Below are 26,092 nucleotides of genomic sequence, written 5' to 3' on the forward strand. Positions count from 1 at the left end.
AGAAAGATGTAATCCTTGAGTAAAACTGAATGTTATTGGCTCTAAATAATACATTATCACCCATGAAATATAAGGTAGCACACGTTACTACTCTACATTCAATAAAGAGCAGATAAATAGAAATGTGATAGTAATCAAGCGTTAGAAAATTCTGACCACAGACAGTTCATCTCATATTACTGGAAAAGTGAACCCTGAAAATATATACAGGGTTGCATGGATGCATGTGCTGTCAGAAAGGGAACTACCCTCAAAGCTATGCACCATAGGAAGCTATCTAATACAGCCCATTCTTGTCCCTTAATGTAATTTTTTTTTTTTTACAAATAATCCAGTCTTGCATTTCAGACTATTATTTTTATAAAGTTCCACATCCTAACTAATTGTTCACTATACTGTTATCAATATGTAAAACGGTTTTCACAAAAAGTGTCCACATGTCATTTTGGGCAGGCGGGTGGGTTTGCTCTAAGACACTAAAATAATTGAACATGCTATCACTTTGTCTGTATAACTTTATGTCAGTGTTACTTTCTCTTTTTAGTGGAAGAATTTTTTATGACCTTGTGAAGTTTGTTGCATTGCTGTCTTATTCAGCTGGCCAAACCCTATATGAGAAAATTCTAATTTACTGTCCAGCCAAACAGTGTATAACATCAATCTTATTTATGTAGAAAAAAAAAAAAAAAAATTAAGAAAACCATTCAAAAAGCTTGTAAGGGTCAGACTTAATAACACTCCTCACCTTTCAAATACTTACAGTTGACATGCTAAAAGGATTGTATGTAAGAGTGATAAGATAATACCTGCTTTAGAGCTGGATAAACCAGAATGATAACATACCTAATCCTCAGAAGAGCTGAACATCAGCAGTACTATTTTGGTTTATTAGGGAATCTTAGCATTTCTGGGGATTAAGCCTTCAAAAGTTCAAAATTACAAACCTTAATGACGCGAATAGGTTTTGATATACCTCCACTACTGAAAAGCTACATTGTCAATGGCAATGCTTGATATATCAATCAAGAGCAAAAATCACTCCAGCGACTTCAGGACCTGAATAGACAGATGTTCTTGTCCTGTCTTAAGACCACATCGTCATAACACTACAGAAGATTTTGTGAGAATGTGAGAAAATGGTATTTTACTAATATAGAGATTTCAAAATCTGGGCATATAGTAGGTAAAATATATTTCCTGATAGTAAATTACAGAGGAGACAACTACATTTGCTGTTATCTTTTTTTTTTTTTTTTTAATAATTTATTTCTCCCTACAAATTTGACTTATATTTGTAAGCCCTTTTTCAATTTGTGTGCATTCAATTCAAGTTATCCAGCCTCAAATCTGATTTTATAAAAGGATGACATTAATGATTGGCTATCTCCTTCCTCTTTGGTACATTTAACAAAGAATTTAAAGGTTCTTTTGATTTTGATAGTTAATATGTAACAGGTTGTGATTGAGCTTTGTTTTGGACAGATCATTAAGCTCATTTGCAGTTTAATTAACGTTAAATGATAATATAACAATATTTTCTCCTGCTTTGAAGTGAATCAAGAGAAACGCTCTATTCAGGATGTTGAAAATAACAGAGGAATTATTACAAAGATTGTATTCCTTCCTGTTCAGCAAAAAACATTGTCACTGGAACACATACTTGGATACCTTTTAATCTAACTGAAAATAAATGATTAGTCTGATATTTTTGTATTATTTCTTACTGTCTCAGTTTGATCATGTATAAAACACATCAGCCGACCCATAATGGTCAGAATTTTTCTCAACAAGTGTTCGATACCAAATAATTCCTATTAAACTATGTAAAATGGTGCCAAGGTTTCAAGGAAGTGAAAAGTAAAGAATCTAACTCTTATCTTATCTGCTCCTAATTCATATTGATCCTTCATGAAAGTCTTGTCCTTAGTCCACTAGTCTGATTCAACTAAGTGTTCAATACTCCCTCCATCACCTGGCAAACAGTTAGACCTGTTAGGGTTAAATATTTTAAAATCTGTCTTATCTTATTTAGATGAATAATTATGAAGCCAGTGAGATAAATTTAGTATGCTTCATCCACCAGTGACAAACTGTGATGGAAAAGGTTGCTGTGGTGTGCCACCTATCTCAAAAAAATATTTAATGTCATTTTAAGGATATCTAATTCAAAGGTATCTCAGCTGGGGTTGGCTCTCTTCTGCACTCTTATTTTCTCCTTATTTAGGAAGGGCTCTCAGAAGCTTCAGTTGCAGTGAATTAGCAATGCAGAAAGGGCACATACACTTGCTAGGGGCATAAAACTGCAGAGCTTCTGACACCTGCAGATCAAGGAAATGACAACGTCTATGGGCAAAGGCTGTGCCAAGATGGATAATTCCAAGCATAGTGGTACTTTCGCCCCTAGCATTCCCTACATTTTAGAAATGACCATATAAACGCAGGGGGTATTTGAAGCTGTCTGGAACATTAGACTAAATTCTGTTCAAGATGGATGAAAAAGCAGAATGATCAAATCACAGAAGTTGTCATATGGGTCTACTCTAAATTTATAACATGAAAAGTGTAATAAATCACAGATTTGTGATTGCAAAAGCTAAATATCTACTGTGAAACATAGAGGCTCAGAAAAATACAGGGCATATGATCTAGAAAGTGAACTCTCTTGCCTGTTAATGTCACCTTTATATAAAAAATAAGCTTCTTGTTATTTAGAAAAATCTGTTGTATTTACATGAGGTCCCTTTCAAAAACATAAGGCAAGAAGGGAATTTTAAAACCATTAAAGGACAAAAAAAAAGGAATTAAATTTGCAGATAGGGAAAAGATAACCACAGGTTCATCATATTTCAACATGAAAGCTTTACATTCTCAAAGCACAGTGCTTAACTGGGAGATGCTGATCCAATGCTCTAAAATAAAACCCCACAGGGGCTAACACAAATAATTGGATCACGAATTAATTGATTTTACTCTTTTTAAATATCTGCACATCCCCTAAGCACCGCTATAAATTAAGAATAAAATAGATGAGTTCAGAACTTTATTTAAACTGCCATAATCTGGACCCATATTAAAAATAATAATTTGGAAGGCCTTGGGACAGAGCTACATTTGGCTGGAAGGAGCTATGTTCACAACCAAGCATTTGAATATGTAAGGTTAACTTGCACTGTGAGTGATATGCCACATTGCCATTTAATTGTCATTTATTGTCATTTAAACATTTAATTTTGATATTAATAAAAAATATAATTATGTTTATCATTAATACAGACTACAAGTTCTAGTCACTGTGTTATATTTGGAGGTTTAAATCCAATTTCTTATCCAACAGTCTTATTTAAAGCTTCCATAACAAGTGAGGGTTTTTTTACTGAGCAGAGAACAGAGTACAGAACAACAAATGCACTTAACTGCGTCAGAATCACCTCAGTGTTTGTTGTCCAGCAATGACATGAGCATGCAGGAATAACTTTAATGCCCTTATGAAGTCACTAAAAAACGTCTGCCTCAGAGTGGACTGCTGACATAACCTAAATTAAAGAGCTGCCACAAGCAGCAAACACAACGTGAGATATACGTGTCTGGGATTGGTGATCGCTACTCCATGGCTCATTAGGATTCTACACGCTGTGATTCCCAGTCAAGAACAACCAAATTAAAACTGCACATCAGTTTGCATTAATCAGGGTAACATTCCAGTTGAAGGTATTCTGTGTTATCATCATCTGTTTGTTTCCCCATTTATATATCACAAAAGATGAGAAATAATGGGATATGTTAATTCACACAGCTCCATTACAAACTCCCCAAGGAAATTGTATTATTGTATTTGTCCTTCTTCACTGAAGACCACCATTTACAACCACATTTTTCTATCTACTTTCTTGAAAATACAAGAACAAGCTTAAGAAATCTTTTGCAATCTGTTTGCTGTTTGTCTTTACTTCTTTTACTTCACATGCTGTCACTCAGCATGTGTGCACCTTAGTGGCCAATATTTTGTTGTTAATAAAATAATGTATTTTTTGTAGCTCTGTATCTGGAATATCTCCAAAGACAAATAGATTTTTAGAGTAATCACAAAGGTTTGCATATTCAAGCAATCAGGAATTAGGATGTTATGTCACTAATGTGGAATTTCTTGTGAAATTCACTGGGACACAAAGCCCAGCTTGCTGGCTAACAATAAAGCAAGTAATCTGGTGCTCAGAGCTCATCAGACTTCAGACGTGAGGCAGGTGAAATAAATACTAGGTGGAAATATTTACCATAACATTTAAGCATCGAACAAAGTGATTCTGATGATTCTTCAGTCACCTTTTCAGCACAATGACCACATGTGCTGCCCTAGTATTGGGGGCTCCAGGTGGGCCATAAAACAGAAAACCTGACTGACTGCAGCCAACCTGAACTCTTCACACCAGCAATTTTATTTTTAATTTTGTGGCCAGGGCAAATTGTAATTTAGTAGTACATTCTCCCTAATCTCTTCTACAGATTTTGAAGGTATTTTCTCTCTCTTTAAACTGTGCATAGCCTTTACCATATGGACTCGAATAGCTGCTGTACCTTGCTGCAGAGATAGCTGTATTAATGTAATGGATTAAATTGATGTAATCTGTACATGGAGCAATGCATGAAGCACTTTGGAAGCCACTTAGGTGAAAGATACCCTGTAAATATAAAGCATTATCATAGCATGACAAGAATTTGATGGTGTAAACTAGATGCAAAACACAAATTAAAGCTATGAGTCACCTGAACAGTCTTTAGTAATTGTCATTTTCTTACTGCTATAATGCAGGCTTGTAGGCATTACATTATTTCTTAACTTAAAGTGTGTCTTTTAGTTTATTCTGTATTTTTTCTAAGTACATAATATTCTCCATCTCCTTAGTGAAATTACAGAAAGAATTCAATTGTAGCTTAGAAAAAATCTTTCTGAACATATGAAATTGACCGTAATCATTTTGGATGCATTTTCCCTTTTTACTTCGGAATTAATTTCACAGGCTATGCAATGTAAATGCTGTGTGATCTTTCAAGGCACAGGCCAGTTACTTTACAAAACAGAAGTACTTCTCAATAATGAAACACCAAATGGGTATTTGTGTTCACTGTATGCTGCCACCTGCAAAAACAGCAACAAATCCAAAGGATTAATTAGATAAATGGAAGGCCAGAGATTAAATTCTGCTCTCCGTAATATGGCTATAATTTCTGCAGGTTCTATAAATTTGTGCCTTGTTATTGAAAAACACAAAGATGCTTAGCAATGCTGATATTATATGCATGAATGATGAAAGGAAAGGCAAGAGGGTTTCAGCATGACTTTATCTTGTTTTGCTGCTCATCAGTCTGCTTGGAAAAGCACTGCTAAGAAGTCCAAGTAATGCAGCAAACAAAGAAACAAAACTCATTAATCAGGCTGTTTCCCCATGCTCCATGTACAAATCCTTCTGTGAGCAGCCTTCCATGTAATGAAGCCAAGCCATCTCTAGGACTCGGTTGGATCTCTTGAAGAACTCTCTAGGTATTAGGACTCATGGTGGTGTAGGGCAGGAACAGAACGCAAGTGTAACAGGGTAAAATAGATGGATGGATGACCTGCCGGGTGCAGCAGGAATTGCCTGTTAATTTGCCAAAGTGGCCATGCGAAGAGCTTTTTATTTCTCTTGCAGACATCATAAATCTTAGAAAACTTTGAAAGATTTATAGAGTAAGACACTCATAAAATTCACAAATGAATGAATAAAATTTTCCTTTCTGCTTCTTTCCCCACAACAGTGGCTCAAATCTCTTTCAGAGATGATGATGTATTCCTATCCCCTCATTTACATGCTTGCAGTAGAATAAAAGGCCTTTCAGAGACTGTAAGTGATTGTGAAGGACACTTGGAAATAGCTACTTTGGGGAGTTGTTTTGAAGACCTTTGCTTACACAAAATTTTGACTACTTCTCAATCCACCTCTTGAAGCTGGAATGAAGGCAAAAAGAGAATTCTAACGTATTTTAATCATATGTTGAATGCCTGCATCAAAGCCTATTACCTAATGGGAATACACCAAATGTAGTACAGAGGTCTAAAGATTCAAAAGGAAGGCATTTATTATTATTATTGTTATTATTATTAGCATACGTAAAACATTTAGAAAGGATTCATTCTCTTTTTTTCCACTTATAAATACAACATGCATTAATTTATTTATAGAATAATTCAAATATCCTTAAATGCAATGAATACTTCTAGAATGATGGTCAGATCATAGAAAATACTCTTTCTCCAGGTGGACAGAAAGGTGACTATAATATTTACTACACTTTAGGTACTTTTGAGAACAAGCCAAAGCAATAGTGACGTTCTTTTCTTATTCGCCAAATAATCTCCTCCCACACCCCTCTAGAAAGAACAAACCTTATATTTAAAACAACAGCATCAGAGAAAATGATGATCTGACCAAGCCTGAAAGAGCAAACTACACCTATTCACCTGGTTCAGCAACAGTGTTACCTAGGGACCAGTGAGAAATTTGCTTTTCACGTTTGAGACCACTTGTGATGTATTCAGCCAACCTAGCTAAGTATTATTTCCTCCTAATTGCTCTCTCCATCAAGAGCAGTGGAAAGCCTATCTTCTTTCTAAGATCCTGGATGTATTTTTTAGATAAAATGACCATAGCTGGATTTTTCTTTCAGTCTCTTCCACTGCATTTTAGCAGCAGAAAGATTTTACAAGAATTCCCCCATCAATCCACATAGAGTTCTTGCTGAGGCTAATGACGGTCAGAGAGGACATGGCGATTTTTTCTCAAGAAGGTAGTTATTCATTGTGCCAGCTTACAGCTGATCACAACCCATGCTGCCAACAACAGATGTTTTGACAGTGGTTAAGCTTCTTCACGTGGTCTTTGGTGCGCAGTGCCTAACAGCACCATTCAAAGTAACTGGTATCTCTAGAATATTTTAGCAGTGAATTTCGTCAATTCCCCAAACTTCTGGCATTTCAGGTTGTGCCAACTGATGGGGATGAGATGCCCTAGATTTACAAGCCCCTCCAGCTGAGAGCCGACTGAAGTTAGTCCGATTTGAAAACTCTCTTTTGGAAGCAGATAAGAACTCTGCAAAGTTTCACACTGTGCCAGTGGAGGCAGGAGGTACAGATGGAAGTTTACAGGCAGTTTTATCTGCAGTGATACAGAATTTGTCTGAATTTTAAAAATGAAATCTCTAGCCAGCATTTTGTTTTCTGAGGAAAACTGGGTGCGGAAAGGAGAATTTAGGCCAACACTCCGTGTTTCAGTCCATCTAAACACAAGTGTTCCAAGACTACCAGCAAAATAATGAATGAAGTCTACCACACACAGTTTCTTCTACTGCATATGCATTACTTTCTGATAGAAAGTAATTCTGGTAGATTGTCTAGCCTACATCCTGTTTACACAATATACACTGAATATGAATATTACTGCTATATCAAAAAGGAGGTGTATAAATGTATACAAGGAGAATAGTTCAGTGATCACAGACATAAGTGAATTTTCACGATTAATAGTCTCTCTTCTGTTTTTTCCTTCCACGGCAGAAACATCTTGATCTTATTTTGAACATCCAGGAAAACAGTGTTCTTGTTAGTTAATCTGACAAGGGAACAGCTAGGTCCTGGGGTCTCCAGCCGCATTAGAACAACAACAAAAAGTTTTTTCCAAGGTCAAGAAGAGAGTATAACAGAAATAAATGCAACCTATCTGACTAATAACTATGGAGTGATCTGAGCCTCCCCATACAGTACTGTGATGTGAGCTTTCAAAAGGCAGTTTGAGAGAAGTTCACTTGCAGCTGAGGTGGCCTGCTTTGAAAACACATGAGATTTAAGCATATATTGAGACCTACAGTGCTGAAGAGTGATTGAAGCATGGAGCAGACAGCTACGCAGTTTGGCTCTGAAGAGATGTGGAAAAGGTCAGGAAGAAAGCAAAGATACGCTAAATGGATTCATTGCTTTCTGCTTTAAGGTTACCCACGGTCTCCATCTCCCACTGCCCAGCTCTTTCTGCCAATGCTCATTTCATCTCTTCTTGAAAGAAAAATATTTGTAAAAAAAGAAAAGCGAAACATTACTTTTGTAAGTGCCCATTGTGTGCCTATTTCCTGTCTAGAATGTTGCAGACAGAACATTGAGAGCTCTTTCATTTTTTCACCTGCAATTTATGTACACCTAACCATACATTCTCTGTACACACAGCCTTCTTAAACACAAACACCTTTTCAACCTCAGCTGGATAAGTTTTGCTGTAAATAAATAAGTGCCATTTGGTTCTTTTTATTAATACAGAAGATAAAGAATGAACTAAGGATTTTTATATACCCTGATACTGAACTCTCTCTTAAGCTACTGAATAACTCTCTAAGCTATTTGGACAAGGCGAACAACTACAAGTTTGACGGCAGTGCTTCTCACTTTATGTGTCTGAACACCAAGAATTAAAAGGGAAGTTAAGACAGGTCAAGGCACCACATGTGTGCTTTGGACAGAAAGCTGCGCATACCATGAAGCTTATGTACGGTGGATCAAGCCTACCAGAACTATCATGTATGGGCTGCAGGGATTACCTGAACATTAACAGCAAATGGCCTGTCCCAGTGGCATGGCACATCATGATTATCGTGCCTGTAAAGACCATCACTGCAGTGTGTTCATAGAATGTAAGGAAAATCAGCACAAATCTGCTCCACAGTTAGTCTGAACATATGCAGAAAGTCCAGTGCATCTAGACAGCAAGTAATCACTGAAGCTGACTTGCTGGAATGTCCAGACTTTATACAATGTCTTCATCGAGACACAGCTAACATGGCAGCATGCTCAAAAATCCTTGAGAAGTGGTGTAAGCCCTCTAATTTCAAGCAAATCAAGTTTCTATTGCAAATAAAAGCAATTCCCAGGAAACACAGGTGACACCAATAAGAGAAACAAGCATTTGATAATATCATTGGTTTACATAAAAAAAAATAAATACATCTTTTCCATGAGGATCAATGCTCATTAAGTCAGTACATGTATGAAGAAAATTAGTTTATTAAGCATCTGTGCTATTACTCTCTCTTAAGACTGCTTCTCCTTCTTCTGTAGCAAGTATCTACATAATATGCTAATACATCTGCATCAAAATTGCCACACTGAACTCTTCCCAAAGAGAGCAAGCAAGCACACCAGTAATTAACTGGATCCTAACGCAAATTTCTAGATACAGATTTTTCAACTGAGCTTGCCAGTTCTGAGGGAAGTAATTTTAAGGGACAATAAATATCACTTAATTCCTACACACAGCTGTATGGCACACTGTAAGCAGCCACCCTTTCTTCACTTGGAAGTGAGAAAAATGCTGTGTTAGCAGGTAGCTTGAAACATATACTATTTCTTGCTTCTGAGTAAGCTCATAATTAGAGTTGAAACATGAAGAATGATTTCAATGGAGCTGTAAACTCCAACAGGAGGAAAAATCTATTTGAGGTTAGAACAAAATCTTTTTTAATCTGGCTAATGCTACTTTTGTGCTGATGCTGATCATTATATTTATTACAAAACTGTGCGACATTCCAAAGCGTTGACACCTGACTTCACTTAGTAGAAAAGCAATCACTTTCAGATATTCTTCTTGGTGATTAATATGTAGATACCTAATTTTTAGTGAATTAAACCATGTTGTATCAATTTGGTGGTCTTTAGGATTTATAATCAAGCCCTGATGACATCTGATTAATGCCAGCGTAGGCTCCCTGAACCTTACAATATTCTTGTTCCTTTGGAGCTCAGATCATGGCAGGCTGATTACCCCCCTGATTATCCTGAGTAACTGGGGTCAGAGGTTAGCTAGCACCATAGAACACATTTAATTCAATCAATTTAGTTAGTGAAGCAGTTAGGAAAAAATTATTCCAATTGCTGTACCACTGCATTAGAAAATTTGCCCAGGATTCCTGTGCTCCAACTGATGAGCATTTTTGCTTAATTTCTAATTTAATATTCTGCTGGGATTTGCAGCTTCAATTACTTGTGATATTTTCACTCATAAAGTCAGGGACATTGAGCTTTGTAGGTGAAAGAAAAACCAGAGGAGGAAGAGATTCCTGTATTAACTGGTATAACAAACATCCTCACAGACACACACACGCTTTCATCGCTCAGAGCATTTTTCCCTGTAACACATGCTAGAGGTGGCTCAGAGAAAACCTCTTAGTTCTCTCCATTTGTCCCTCCTGCCACTGCCAGATTTTAGTTCTTCTTTTGCCTTTGGTAGATTTTTAATATTGTTTAGCTGAGTCCCACTTCATTTTTCTTCCATGCAGAGGCTTTGATTACTTATGTTATGCCACGGTCCTACACTAAGGCTGCCCAGCACCCTTGCGTGTGTGCCCTAATGGAAGCAGTCCACACTGTGCCTGGGATGAACTATAAAAGAGATCCCTTACTAGTCCCTGAAAGCCTTAGGCACTTCTCACATGAATACAAAGGCCCAGCAGATCGGTTTGACTCCTACTGGTTAGTTTTACATCCTATGTAACGATCCTGATGATCACTGATATTCTTTATTCTGAGTCCAGAGGCTGCTGCCACAGCCGCTGTCTCTGCTTTCTGACACACAGATGGGTTGGTTAACACAGTTTCAGTGGACTAATGATGATGGAGAGCTTCCATCACACTTTGAAATGTGTTGGAGCACATCACTCGCTCACTCCCGCAGCAGTGAAGACAAGAGGCCGCAGTTGCACGAACTCTGCATCAACCATGATATACTCAAACTTCTTTTTCTGTGAATAGGGCCCAAAGTGCTGTCCTAGATAACACAGAGCAATATGGGAACATGGTATTGCCATTGCTAGTAATAGCCCTAAGTTGTGAGTTTGCAAGGCCACAGGACAGAGGTTGGTCAGGCTTGCTCTGTAGGAACCGTTCACCAACTGCCTGCAACTTTGTTTTCTTTGGACTTAAATTGGACCCACCACCTTTAAGACTCAGAGGAACCAGGAAAAGGTGAGCATACAGAGCAGATAAAGCAGTAGAAACCAAGAAGCATGTGTGACAATTTTATAACTGTATTACTATCATTACTGACACTTTTTCTGCACAGAGGATTTTTTTTTCCAGTTGTCATTAGATCTGGATTAATAATGGCTGTTGGGATCGGATAGCCTTGGATTAGTTTTCAATTATGCTAACAATAAAATTTTGGCCAAAGTGGACTTCCCTTTGCCCAACAACAAGATTTTGAGGGTAACACTACAACACCAGGGTTAGCTGTTACTGGACATGCTCCTTTAGAAATTAAAGCAGCTTTCCTGAGTAGGATCCTTTAATAAAGGAAACGAAGTCTTAAGACTCCCTTTTCCCTGCAAGCAGCAGAAAGCTGCAGTTTAATCTTCTGCTTGCCCATGGAGAGGATCCATTTTCTGTATGTTCCTTTGGGGTTCTTTGGAATGAAAAATGCTATATACTTATAAAGCATTAACGAAACTTGCTCAGAACTAACTCTGGAATTGAATCTCCTCCTAGGCCCCTCTGCACATTTGCCCACGGCAGAAAGCCTGACTCAGCTGTCAAACTCCCTTAGCTGAAGAGAAACCCAAAATAGGAACTATGGGCTAATTGCAGGTTAGAAGTTAGGTATATTAGCAGAATCGCATGGAGAAGATCACAGTGTGCCTAGCTATGACACAAAGGTCCCTAGCCAGTACTTATACATTCTTATTTGTATATGAAATATCCTCAGCTGGTTACATAACAAAACCCAAAATAACTAAAAAGAAAACATCTGGATGATTTAATCAATTTCTCTGTATTAAACACAAAACCACACATATAAGAAGAAAATAAACAGCTGCATCCAAGTGCTCAAAATCCATACACTCTTCCCCTCCTGTGGTGAGGATGAAAGAAGAAGAAACCACATATGGCAGATGTTAGTTTTGTCACTTACTCTGCTACTGGAAAAGAATCGTGGACAATAAAGGCAATTTAATGTTGTGAAAACAGCAAAACTGCATGAAGATGTGTAAGAAAAAGTATAGTGTGCAAGACAGAAGCAGGAAATCTTCCATCTGCTCAGCACTGGGAAGCCCCAGCTGTAGTACTGCACCCGCTTCCTGCCCACACTACAGAAGGCAAAGAGCAATTGGAGAGCAGGCAGACTTCTCACACTCCTGGGCTTGAACTAACCTGCATAGCAAAAATACACACGGGGCTGCTGTAGAGAAGGGAATTGTCTATGTGCCACCTTCATAGTGGAAAAGGCCAAGAAGCAATGGGCTTCAGTGGAGGCAAGAAAAATTCCCATTACAGATGAGTCAAAACTTCAGGGTAGCTCAAGTACTGATATAGATTGCTGGAGGACCACAGAGACTGAACTTTCAAAGCTCTTGAAGGGAAAATAAGATATACAAATACTAGAAATTGTACAGATAGGAGGACAGAATGTCATTATATCTTGAGATCCTTTCCCCTGCAGATTTCATGATAGGACCAAGTCCAAAATCCAAAGCAGAAAGGGGAACGAAGCACTTTTCATAGCTTTCTAACATTTTAAATGCAGATATACTCATTAACTTCCATGAAGCTAACTTGATTGCTAAAATAAAATAAAATAAAATAAAAGTCTTTGCCCCAAACCAAGTGATAGGAAGGAAATCCTTCACTGAGTTCCCAGTCTCAAGCTCCTCACCATGCAGGACTCTTCAGCACAATGGATTTAGGGCTGACTGCTAGAGGTACAGTATCTAGCTACAAAATCACATTTGCCCTCCCTTCTGCAGATAAAAGATGAAAATTATACTTCTGACATTTGCCTTCCTATCTTGTACCATTCTCTTTTGGCAAGAAAACACAAGGAAAAAGGAGAGGAAAATAATTATGATCTCAGCTTAGGGAAGGATTGAAAGGGAACCAGATACCCAAATTTAATTGTTTTGAGATTGTCTACAATGTGGTCACTGTAAATATCTGCTCCAATTATAACTCCTCCCCTCTTACTGTGGAATTAACAACTCTGTCTTAGCAGTTGCATGGGGACAAACTGCTCCTGCCACTACAGAGACATCTTCTAAAGAAAATCATGCTTCTTTACAAACCTCAACCATTACTTCATGATGTTCAAGAATTGTCTGGCAAAGAAGTATTTAAAGGCCTGCATTTAAATTCCAGAGCAACTATGAAATGAAGAAAGCAGATTGATTCACATTCTGTTCCACTACTCCCTTTGCCAAAGTGATTTTTATCAGGGAAAAATAAAAACAAACCAAGAAAAAAAAAATATCTGAGCCTGAGAATTCTGTTGTCAACTACAAAACCATCGAAAATTTTTACAGCTCACTTACAATATAAACTCTTAGAAACACAGTTTACAGAAGAAATGCTGCCAGCACCCCCAGGGCATATTATCCACTCTTTCCTCACATGGAATTAGTGCAAAATATCACCCTTACATTGCCCACAAACATTGCCAACAAATAAGAATGGCAATAGGCTGAGAGCACACTGTCTGGGATTTTTATACTCATTTTTTCCCATGGCAACGTGTCTGTTTCATGTGCTTTTAAGCTTCCATAATTTTATTCCATCTAATCTCTGCACTGCCTTGTTTTGTTTGTTTATCACTTCCAGGGAGCACCTGCCATGCTTGTACACTGCCACAAGACAAATAAGACACATTTTTGTCACTGGTTGGGGCAAGCCAATGTGTGTTCCTTTGCTACAAATTTCACTACAATTATGCCCAACCTCCTCACCCCTCCTTCTTACTTGTCATTATCTGCTCCTTCCTTCCTTGTTTGTTTTCCCCAACTTTTTGCTAAGAAATTGCATTGCTTCCAGTGGCATTGTAAATGCCAACCAAAAAGATTAAACACAGCTGAGTGCCACCTCATTCTGTCGGAGAGAACAGATAGTGTCTTCAGAGTCCACCTGCCAGCCTTCAACGTAGAAGGCAAGGGAGTTTTGCAATCAGATCCTGGGGTGTTCCAGTGCCTAGGTTTTGCTGAATAGGCTTGAAGAGATGGGATTTAAATTGTACTGAGGATATTAGTCTAAAGTGAATGAAGTGGAGAGTATACTTCTCGTTTATATCCCCAGAGTGATAAATGTGAGAGTGTAATTTTTTTTATTTTTTTTTTCTGAGGCAAAGAAAATGGGAAACCAACACGGATTTCAGACACATGAGAAATAGCTTATGAATTTAGATGATAGTTCAGCAGAAATAAATTGTACATCTGTTCATTCATTTTAATAAAGCAGGGAAATGACACACTGCTGGAGCCCTCTGAGAACACTGGTATTTTTAAATTATTATCCTATAATAGTAGCATTAACATTTGTAATGCTGGCCATACTTTATGATTTTAAGAAAAATAAATTTATGGAATAAGTGAGCTTCAACCTATATCCTGGACTCTGGGCATTGAAAAGCAAATAAGGTGCTCCCTGAACACTTACAAATTAGTCAGCAAAGACATGACAATAGCTTTACTATGTAACACAGATAATCCTCTGTGTAAGTGTTGACAAACCATGCTTATTATTTCTGAATAAATAATTCAGATGTGCAACATGCAGCTGAACGCATTTATTTCCGCTGACTAGTGCCTAGTTTGTTTGCATTTATAGACAGCTACAGTCTAGTACTTGCCTTTAAAGGGAGTCTTTTACAGAAACAAACTAGATGCTTTTCTTGGCTGCATGTATGCATGGAAACATGCACTACCTTCTATTAAATACAGGCAGGAACACTTCTTTTCTCTTGCACCTCCCATAACAAAAAATCGGAAGTGGAAAAGGTTATGGGTTGACTACAATTACTTCATTGCTTCCATGTTACCATTATTTCCAAGGATGACATGCTAATTTAAGAAACAAACAAGTGACACTGCAGGAAATGTCACTTTAAAAAAAAAAATTAATGTTTTGATATTTCAAATTGATTACCAGGGGGAATAATAAATTAATAGTTCAATAGTAGCTTTCATGTTTCCTTTAAAAGCACAATTAGTGATATCATTAAAATTTCCTTTTAATCAATTGCATTAAAGCAATTGCTACTAGAGGAAAGAGAATCTAAAATCGATTAGTTGCTCACATATTGCCTTATCAATCAACTGTGATGATCTTCATCCAAGAAAAGGGAAAACAGGCAATCCTGACATCCTCGAAAAGTGGTGAAGTTCAGCTGAAATCACATCAAGATCTTAGAGCTCTTTTTATGATCCATCCTATACAGTTATCTGCTCACATCGCAAATGAGCAAAGGATGCATGCTTAAATATTTAATGTTCCTAAAGCAAACTCTTCACAGAAGCTATGCTGGATCTCCATATTGTTAAGAGAGTTATCTTACTGCTAACATCTATATCTCTATCTACCAGCCTGTGAGTGTGTTTGTGTGCTCTGTATTGCTCACTGCATTTCCAGCAGGCAGTCCAAAAACAACCTCAATGGGTGGCCTAGGTAAACAAGACTTATCATAATTTGGTTCTCTGGTGAATACAGAAGAACTGAAAAAAATAAATACCTCTGGGACACAGAAGACCCCTGGGCGAACACTTACCATTGACAGAAACTGTACAGATTTATTGATTGGAACTGTATTTTAATCATGTGGCTGGAGGAAAGAAAACAGTTCCTAGAGACTACCAGTCAGCCCCAGCATGGGGCACGATAAAACTGTTTCTGCCATTAATATCAGGCAGTGGCTATGTTCGAATAAAAGGACATTACAGTTCAACATCTGCAGGCAAAGTTGGATTTATTTACTCATGGCTTCAATTATTATTTAAGATAGAAAACTTGAAAAGGTCAGAGCTGCTAACTTAGAAAACATGCCCTTCATTTGTCTTCAAACATACACTTTTTTTCTTAGCCTAGATCAACACCAAATCAATTAATCAACTACAGTGTTCTCTGTTTTTAAATGTGAGTTATTTTCAAGTAGACAAGTAAAACCAAACCAAATTTCATTTTTGATTTAATCCATATTAGCAAATGCAATTTTAGGGTGTGAAAGCATCTGGTCTTTGGTTTAGGTAGAAAAACACCTGTGGACCTTTGTTTCTATATACACATGCATACATATAAAATCCAGATTTATATTATAGCCTAATCCTGTATTCACATCTCTATAGAACACTGAATGGGAGCCATAGCTTGGATACAGGCAGCTAAGACTATCAATACAACAGATAAATCTTTTTCCTCAGTATGATTTCAGCAACAGACAGCTGTTTGTTTAGATATAAGCTTATTTAGTAGGATTCATTTTTCTTATGTATGTTTTGCAAGTTTCTCAAATAACCACCTAGTTTTTTCAAACTTTTTTTTGAACCAAAAGATTTCTTTCAACCCCTGAAACTTGTTGAGGACAGCAGCACTCTCCTTACCATCAGTCTTTCTAAATGAAGAAGAATCATTGATCTAAGAATATCTGACAGTACAACATAACGTATGGGCACTGTTGGCCTCAGTGACTGAAGACGGTCAAAACAAATGAGCTGAGGAGGAGGAAATAAAGCATAAAAGAAAAAAAATGAGATGATGCGGGGAAGCAGACAGTGATGGCACTCAATTTATAGAAGGAAGACAAAGAGTGTACATAGACTTCTGCGAGTCATAAGCAAACAATCAGGTTAGGTCATGGAAACAGAAAGGTGGTTCCCAAGGGGAAGCAGGCAGTGAGAGGATGAAGAAGAATTCATGGGCGGGGAGTAAGATCTTACAGAAATTAAAGGAGAAGAACAATGAAGACAGAAGGTCGCACGATGACAAAGGACAGAAACACAGCATTTTAAGAAATATTACAGGAACAGCTTTCCATATCAAAAGACAGTGGGGAAAGTGACAAAAATAAGGAAGAGAGAGAAAAGAGGTGTCACGCTTATCAAAGAGCAGTCAATGGATACATCACTGAAATTAGCCTTGGTGGAGCTGAATTGGGAACTGGAAACAAGAGCAGAAATGTATTTAAGGGATACTAGATGTTCAAGCTCTGAGAGTCAATGACAGATTCAAGGACTTCGGAGAAGGAAAAACTAAAGGTAATTATTAAAATTCAGAGAAGGTTAATTACAGTTTGCTAACCAAATAGCAGGCTTGAAAATAAGAAAGACCAAAAGAGAAGAGCTGTCTGTTTGTTTGTTTTTAAGACACTGATGAAGCAGGAAACGTGAATTTTGAAGGATGATATAAAAACATGATAAATTTCAGCACTAGGCAAATTAGATATCAAGAAGACTAGGCAAGTAAGTAGCTGGAGATATTCCAAAATATGCAGAGAATTGAATAAAAAAAAAAAAAATCTCTAAAAAGCTTCATCAACCTATGTGGAATCAGAGAATGGAAGTTAAGACAAATTAACAAGGACTGACCACAGAGCAACAGCATTGAAGGGAAACATAGGGTCAGGTAACCAACTTGGATTCAGGGAATTTTCATAATGGGGTCAAAGTCTAGAACAGGAAAGCGAGGATAAAGTTAATACTTTGTGTAGTGCTGAGATTATACATTTTCTTGTGACATATGGAGTGGGAACACAGGGGAAAACATTTGTAAAAACAAATAAATATTAAGTGACTGTTAGACAGCCGGCTAGAGAAAGGGCTACCCTTTAAGCAAATAAGCATCTGGGACTCTAAGGCAAACAAGTCCTGGAAATAAGCCAAAGTAGAAAGTACAAGGGTATGAATAAATTACACTCCTGAACCATTTTCCTCAACAGAGACTATAACTGCAGAGTTCTGTATGAATCTCCTAATCTGTTTTTTTTTCTTAAAAGTATCAACACCATTTTCATTCCAGTAACTTCAAGAGACGATCAGCCCTATAGAATTTTATTGCTTTCTAAATGAGTCTCTTTCATAGGCACTTACTAACAATTTTACTTGAATAAATGTACAGCTCCTTTTAGCATGTTGATTTTTATCGGTTCACTATTTTAATGTTCCACAGCAGAAGGAAAAAAGATATTTTGTCTAAATAATCCTGACATTTTGATTCGTATGCACAGATGGTTAGCAAATTTTGTAGTGGCCAAATCAGTTTTAGTGTTGCTGACAAAAAAATCTTAAAATCTCACTTGTCAGTGAAGAAATTGATAAACTGATCACAAAACTCTCTAGTGGAATGACCTACACAGTCATATAGCTGTTATTTTTGTATGAATATACTTCAGTTTTATAAATCCCTTCTGTTCATATAAATGACTACTATGATACCAGCTCGCACATATTGTGTAATTGCTATTAAATAGGGTTTTGTCTGCTGCAAATTGAATATGTTTAGATCTATAGTGTGTTATCTTGTTTAATCCTACTTTTAAAATAGAACTCCTACAGATGCTAGAGGCATATTAACAGTGTGGGTTTCCTAACTCATAGGATTAGAGTGATTTTGCCACACATCTAACAATATTTCTATGTTTTGCTCCTTGGATCAGCTGTGTTGTGTCAAACAAGGAGATTTAGAGTTACTACTGCCTAGGCTGAATATGAATGATGTAATGATGGTTTAGGAGCCACCCCGAAATGAATATATCAAGTATGAAAAACCACTGTCCTTGCACGCAGAATTTAGGATTTCAGTCAACTGACTGTTACACAGGCTAATGACATCTCCACATACAGAACTCAAAAGTCATTTTGAGAAAAAAAAAAAAAAAAAAAGATGCTAATTTTCACATCTTATCTGAAAAATATTAGTGTGAGTTTCCTTTGAGTGCTCTGCCTGCACTCGGTGTTGAAGGTGGAACTCCCTGGACAGTTTACGAGGGACAATATGCTATAAAACTGGACAACAGTGAAATTAAGCTAAATTTCCAGGGAGTGCTTGAGCAGCACATTCATTAAAAACAAGAACAACAACAACAAAAAAACACAAGAACATTTAATTTCTCAGGCTAAAAACTCCATTTTTAGACTTTATGATAAAACCTCAATCTCTAGAAAACAGTCCTAATTTAATTTGAAGGTAACTGCAAAATTCCAGCTGAACAGAAAATGTTTAATTGGAAAATCACATAGACATTCCTAGCAATGACGGATAACTTTTTTGAAGAAATGATCCAAGCCTAAGCATAGAAACATTATGTTATCTTTGTCTAGCTTGTGCGACTCTCAAGAGCCTTTCCCTGAACCTTCCTTCCTCATTGATTTCTACTTTTTCTAATTCTACCATCCGGTTACTTATCCAAACTTGTATTTGTGCTAAATGTAGTCAAAACCCTTACTGCTACTGTTTGCTTTGTAATTCAGAACTTAATATCTATGGTAAAGTTCACACTTCACAGACCACATTGAGAAAGCATATTAACCTTCACTTCTTGCAGAAGAGAGCGATAAATTGTGGCTTTATGGCTTTTTTGTTGCTCACACTGTTTGGATATTTGCTGTTAGCAGAAGCAGATGGAGAAAGTCTTCAGAGGATAGTCAGTACTGGAATGGTTTTGCGGTGAGAATTTACCAGCTGTAGTAAGAACTGCTGTTATTACCACTGAGTTGATGCTGACCTTCTGAGTATAACCAAAGGGTTACAAAAGGCAAGGACTCACGCAGACATTCACATCAGGACTGCTCAGATCAGCTGATCATAGCAAATCAATGAAACTAAACAAAGGGCAGGGAAGGAACAGGGGATGAAGGAAAAAAAAAAAAAAACAAAAAAAAACAGATTGGCAAAAATACAAGTTTACTATGTGAGCTCATTGGAGATCAAGAATGCTGGGAAAAAATCAGATCTGGAGAAGCAGTGAAGTGCCTTTCTGTTCCTCCCCAATTTCACACTGTTTGAATGATCATTTCTATTCATAGAACCTTTCCTGTACTTATACAAGTGTTTCTCAGTTGCTTTCAGATTATAAAGCAGGCACTCTGTTGTTTTACGTACCACTGAAATGTGTTTATCTGGAGATTAAATAGACAACTTCATGTATTTCATGACCTTGGTGGAGAGAAACAAAGCAATGAACTCACCCCTCACAAGCAAAGATAAATGTAGAAGTCTGCTGCCTACTGCTATGCAGTGTATCCAGCTCTAATTATGTGATAAGTGGATGGACTCAGTGTTAAACATATTTTGCAGAAGTTCTTGAACAAAGTGCTTACACTGGTTATGCAGATAGCTCACTGAAAGCCACATGAATACAAATTATTATGCACACAGTTTGAATCTGGATGAGTACAGGAAATACTGGTCTTCTGAACACTTTTTTTTTCTTACCAACCTTAAATTTCAGTCAATGCACAGCATAAACATTTGTTTTTCTTCCTCTCTCAAATTATTCCATTCCTACTTGTAATGCTACAGTAGAGTGTTTGTTTTAAGGTCATTGGTAATTCAATCCTGAATGGTGCTGAGCATTTCTTGTTACGTGAGAAACCTCAAACCAGCTAATTCTGATAAGAAGTGACACTCAATATTGAATAAGAAGAAAAAGAAATAGCAAAAAGGTAATTTAATTATCCAGATAGCCAGACTGTTTAAATAAATCTTCCAGATGTCCTTAGATTGGTACCACCACAACACAATCCTGAAATATTAACGTTTTTCTCGATCACAGGCATTTTTCCAAGTTATTTGAAAGTGATTAGGTTTAGAAAGAAGATAAACATTTGGGATCTTAATTACATTGAGAATCAAAGCAATCTATGCTCCTAACACCAGCTTTTAAAATTCTAATGGGACTTAGGTGTCTTTACATCCATTTTTTAAATCTAGCAAGCTTTTCTCTTTGGCATCTAAAATTATTCTATAAATGAGATCAAAATGCCCGGGTTATTTCAAGACTTAGATTCCTAAACTGCTTATGTGATTTTGGAAGAATTTTGCATCTCACAACAGTGGAGAAAACTGAATGCCTTGGACATTAACACATGAATGAGCAATGCCCAATTACTAACCATGTAGAAGTGGTGCAGTTTATAGAACTGTAGAATGTAAATTTCAAATATTATTTTTGCAGTGAGAACAGAAAGCTCAGTCTTCATTTACAAAAATAAAAAAAAAAATAAAAAAAATAAAAAAAAAAATAACAAAACACATTTAGATGCTTGTTTCCTTTCACATGGATTTGATAAATAGCTTTCCACTTGACTAATAGATATTTTCCAAACTAAATTACTACATACTTTGCAAATGAATTCTAGTAGAAACACATTTACATCTTCATCTTTGTCTTTGTTTAAACATGAAAGAACACAAGTCGGTTATGGGACAACTTCATCTCTTCTGATTTCAACTAATGTCCTGAGTTACTATTTATGGGAGAAAAATGAATGTCACAGGTTTAACAGAAGAATTATTTTTTTCTTTTATTAAATAATAATATATTCTGAACTACAGGTCTTCTCCATGCATAGCCCTCTTTACACATGAATAAAAAAGACATGAAGGGCATAATTTGCCCTCCATATCTGAGGACAACAGAAGATGCAATGATCTTAAGTTCTGGCAAAAGAAGCTAAAATCAGACTATGCATTTTCTTTTACTGTTAAGATTTGAACAGAAACAGATAGAGAAATCTTTTGATTCTCAGTCTCTGTATGTTTTAAGAACAGGTGAGACAGGCAAATAACAAGGATGACGTAGGAATATCAATCCTGCCTTGATCCTATTTCCTCTGTTTTCCATTATCAGAGAAATTTTCTTTTAATTCTACTCTTTACATGTGAAAAATACACCAGGTAGTGTCTTTCACCTGTTTTCTGGAGGACTCTTGGACACCTGGGCTTCAGCAATGTTAAGTGTGTTGGTTGGCTGCTCCAAGAGTATGACAAGCAAGTAAAACTGAATGAAAAAGCTAGTGCAAATATTTATGTACCATAGGGGGTTTCTGAAGGGTAAGGTACACTTCAGGAGACTTGCTAGCTGTATTTACGGCTCTAGAAAACACGAGGATGGCCTTGTTCTAAAGCTGTTCTTTATGCCAGAGTTTACTGACATTGGTAGAGCTTCGTCCTGGTCTGTTGAGTTTCTATACGGTTTCTGCTTTCTGCATACATAAATTCTCAGCCCAAAAATGGGAGCCAAACAGAAATTCCGACATGCATTTTGTCCATCTGATTTTACTAAAACGGTTTTATCCATTCTACTAAACTATTTTTTTTTTTTTTTTTGACAAAGCAGTACTGGGGACAGTTTGCTCCAACTTGAACACGCTGCTAGAATTTAAAGCTGATTCTCATATCATTTAGGCCACAGTACAATTCTATGTCTTAACTATTAGCCTGGCAACTGCTTCTTGGATGTTAGGAAGAACTTCTTCACTGAAAGGGTTGTTAGACATTGGAACAGGCTGCCCAGGGAAGTGGTGGAGTCACCATACCTGGAAGTCTTTAAAAGATGTTTAGATGTAGAGCTTAGGGATATGGTTTAGTGGGGAATGTTAGCGTTAGGTCAGAGGTTGGACTCGATGATCTTAAGGTCTCTTCCAACCTAGAAATCCTGTTATTCTGTGATTCTTTTCATCTGTTCAGGTCTGCTCAAGTACCTCAGCTCAGTCATCTGGCCTTCCAATACCTAGCATGAGAGAATGGTATGTGAAACAGGAAAAAGCCAGGCCAACTTGTTCTCACCACCTTGCTGAGCCAAGCTGGCAGTTCCTACTGTCTTTTCCTTGCATTCAGTCTGGCTTACATGCTCACTTCCCTTCCAACAGAAAAGTAAAAGAAAGTTAAAGAAGGCTGGTACCTTGTCATGCTCCTGAACTGTGTGTTAGTCAAAGCACAGCACACTTGCTACGTTTTTGCACACAGGTATAACTCTTGCTAGTGATTTCTCCAAAACACATGTAAGGGTCTAGAGGAGAAAGTTGCAAGGGGAATCATGTACCATTTACAGAATTGTTAGTGTCCAAACATAGGGTCCTTCTCAATGATGAAACACTCAAAGGAAGGAGATTATTTAGGAGTCCCAAAGGGCAACATTTTCCCTGTAAAACAAGATAAGACAAGGGCTGACTTCCAGATCTCCAAAAAAGGGAAAACAAGATTTATTGTTTTCAAATGAGCAAACTAAATGGACAGATCTGGCCTGTGTTTCTACGGTATGTATAGCATGGAAAACAACAACATTAAGTAATTTTCTAGAGGACGTATGGAAAAGAAAGACAGGAGGAACCTCAGTAGTACTTTTAACTCAGTATTTGGTCTTCAACATGATCTAGCTAATACCAAGAATCAAGACAGGGGCTCTCAAAGCTACAAGCGTGTTTCTCAACTGCCTGAGTTGAAAAATAAATCTCTCCAGATGGTGCTCTGAAAGTCTCATATCCTCTTCGAACCACGAGCAGACGGAGATACATATTGTACTCCAGGGGCTGTTTTACCCCAGTGGGTAGCACAACTGAATCAGAAGATAGTGCTGGAAGTCATCATAAATCACAGTGACAAGCAACCTATTCGCTTACAGGTCTCTACAGGAATTGATGAATCATTTATTAAAGCACACATTAGTCAGTTATTACTCTTTTATAAACCATTAGTCGGTAGGTATTCAAATGTGAGCAAATCATATTTTTCATTTAAGACTCACAGCATCACTATATCTCAAATATCACTGTAGTGATGTTTTGTCAAATTATACAAATTTCATTGTGTTCACAGGAGGCAAGCTTCCTTATTTAACTGGAAAAATCACTTAACTGGAAAGATCATTTTGCATGACATTAGAAAAAAAGAAAAAAAAAAAAAAAACAAAAAACAAACAACTACATTCATAGATCCCTAAAATTTAAAATAGTAAAAAATCTTACTCTCCTGGTAGAATTCTTTGTATTTTACATGCTTTTTTCCCAGAAATGGATCAAGTTGATGGTGAGGATGGAAGAAGAAGAAAGAGGAACTGTCTTAAGAATGAGACTATACCCTGGCCAAATGAAGCCTCTCTTTCTAATATGCTAATGAGAATGCTTTGACAGGTCCTGCTACTTGCCCAAGTATGACATGGGATATGCTGCTGTCCCAAATCTGTGGTGAAGAACAGATATGAGAATTACGTGGACTATAGAAGAATCGTCCCTTTAACCCACATCACTGCATTCTTCTCTCTAGTCCCTGAAAACATCTGCTAAGGAAAGGCAATATATCTTATATTAAAGAAAAGATATTGTACTACTAAAGAACAATAGAATCCTCTTCCTTTGGAAAGAGATACTTCAAAAAATCATGACAGCAGCCATGAGAGAAAGGCAAAGGAATTCAGTGGAATTCCATGTTTGAGCATATATACTGGTCAGGAGTTGAAGAAGAAGCAGATTTTTTTCTTTTTTCTTTTTTTTTTTTTTTTTTTTTTTTGGAGGAGGAGGAAGAGACAAAGTATATATCACTGTCATGTTGAAACAAGCTAGGTTTTCCTCCATTGTGTCTCGGGGAAGGACTGGCCAGAAAAATACCTACAGCAACAGATGCAATAGAAGTATTTGCCAGCTTGTGCCTTCCAGCTTATGCTACGTTGTTCATCCTTCATCCCTCTTCAACCACAGTGACATTAGCTTTAGACTAAAATCATGGTTTTGCAGGAACACAACACTGCAGCTGCCTGACCCAAGTTGTGAAAGTCATACAAGAAAATCATTTTTTCTTAATTTGTTAGGTTTAAAAATAATACCAGCACCACTAGCATTCACTCAGTCTAATTCATTCCTGTGCAGTTTGAATATCCACGAGTACACAAACCAGATGTCAAATTTTCCAGAATGATTAATTCCTGCTCCACGTTTTGCTGCATTACTTCCTTTTAAAGAAGTAGTCCCTTGCTACTAAACAAAAGTTCAGCCTAAGGCCTTAACTTGTTGGAAAGGAAATGCCAAATTGCTCTTTGTGGTACAAAATACATGTTGTATAGAGTAATTACTCAAAATTTTCATTTAGAAACTCTTTCATATTAAAGAAATAGGATAGCAAATTAAAAAACAAACAAACAAACAAAAACAAACAAAACAAAAACACTAACTTTACAAATATCTCTATTTTCATTTTCTGTAATTTAAACCTGGCGTGATGTCCTTCCTGGCCATTGCGATGTTTTAAATGGTAGACCCGGTTACCTCACTCAAGGATTTTTGGAGGAGTTTTTAAAACATTGCTCTTTTAGGCATTAAAGATGAAATTATTTGAACCCCTGGAGGAAGCAGGGTAGAGTTTGCAAGTCTGAATGGATTTTTGCATTGCTCAGAGCCTATTATGAACAGTAGGGGTAAGTATATACGTGAAATAGAACAAGGCAGATATTTTGAGAGATGTGTATAGTGATGGGGCAGTAACAAAATAATTAACTGGGCTGAATCTCATGGAGCAACGTCTAATACATTAACCCATCAAAGTACCTGACACATACTTATAATCTCAAGGGCTTTAACAATTCCTCTGAAGTTAATGGAAGTGCTTTGCTGGATCACAGCCAGGTTGCTCAACTTCTGTAGTTATGCCCTAAAGCACCATCAGTGATTTTTTCCCTAAGCACAAAGGCCACAATTGCATCAGAATGGTATGGTTGTGGTATACTGGGGAAAAATAATAGCAGATGGAAGAACAGATTCACTAGCCAAACATTTCCTCTTCCAGCAAAACTTGAATAAACCCAATAGAGGCTCCTGCAAAGCAGTGTACAGCAGCAAAGGAGCATTTAGACCTTTCTGAAAACATAAAATAAAACCCATTAATGTGCATTTTGAATAAGTGTATAAGGTCCTGGCCTCCAATGAATAAATATAGTACATACGAGTACATGGAAAAGTACCACTGATTAGGTGTAGATCCATAAACTTGTTTCAAAGATACACAATACAGTCATAGGCTTTGTAAGAAAAAAAGAGGAAGAGATCACTCCAGTGTCAAGAGATGAAACTTATCCTCAATTGACAAAGACATGTTCAAGCATGGCTGAGATTGCCTTGAACTGAGGACTCAAAGATATATCTTTTAAAACATGCAGGGCTTCTTGGAAAAAGAATATATAGAAATACATAAATTTTCAACTTAGGAGGCTTGAAAAATCATCAACCTTTTGGCTTAGCATTAATGTTACTGAAATAATATATTTTTGAGGTATGTATAGCAACACAT

The 26,092-nt window shown here is 37.0% G+C and overlaps 1 protein-coding gene across 1 annotated transcript in view; it reads right to left on the bottom strand.

Annotated features, from left to right (window-relative positions):
• Positions 1 to 26,092, bottom strand: part of CDH13 (cadherin 13) — a 481,427-nt gene that overhangs the window by 63,019 nt on the left and 392,316 nt on the right. The window lies entirely within an intron of this gene.

Source organism: Netta rufina (assembly GCF_964035555.1).
Source record: "Netta rufina genome assembly, chromosome: 13".
Classification (NCBI taxonomy): Eukaryota; Metazoa; Chordata; class Aves; order Anseriformes; family Anatidae; genus Netta; species Netta rufina.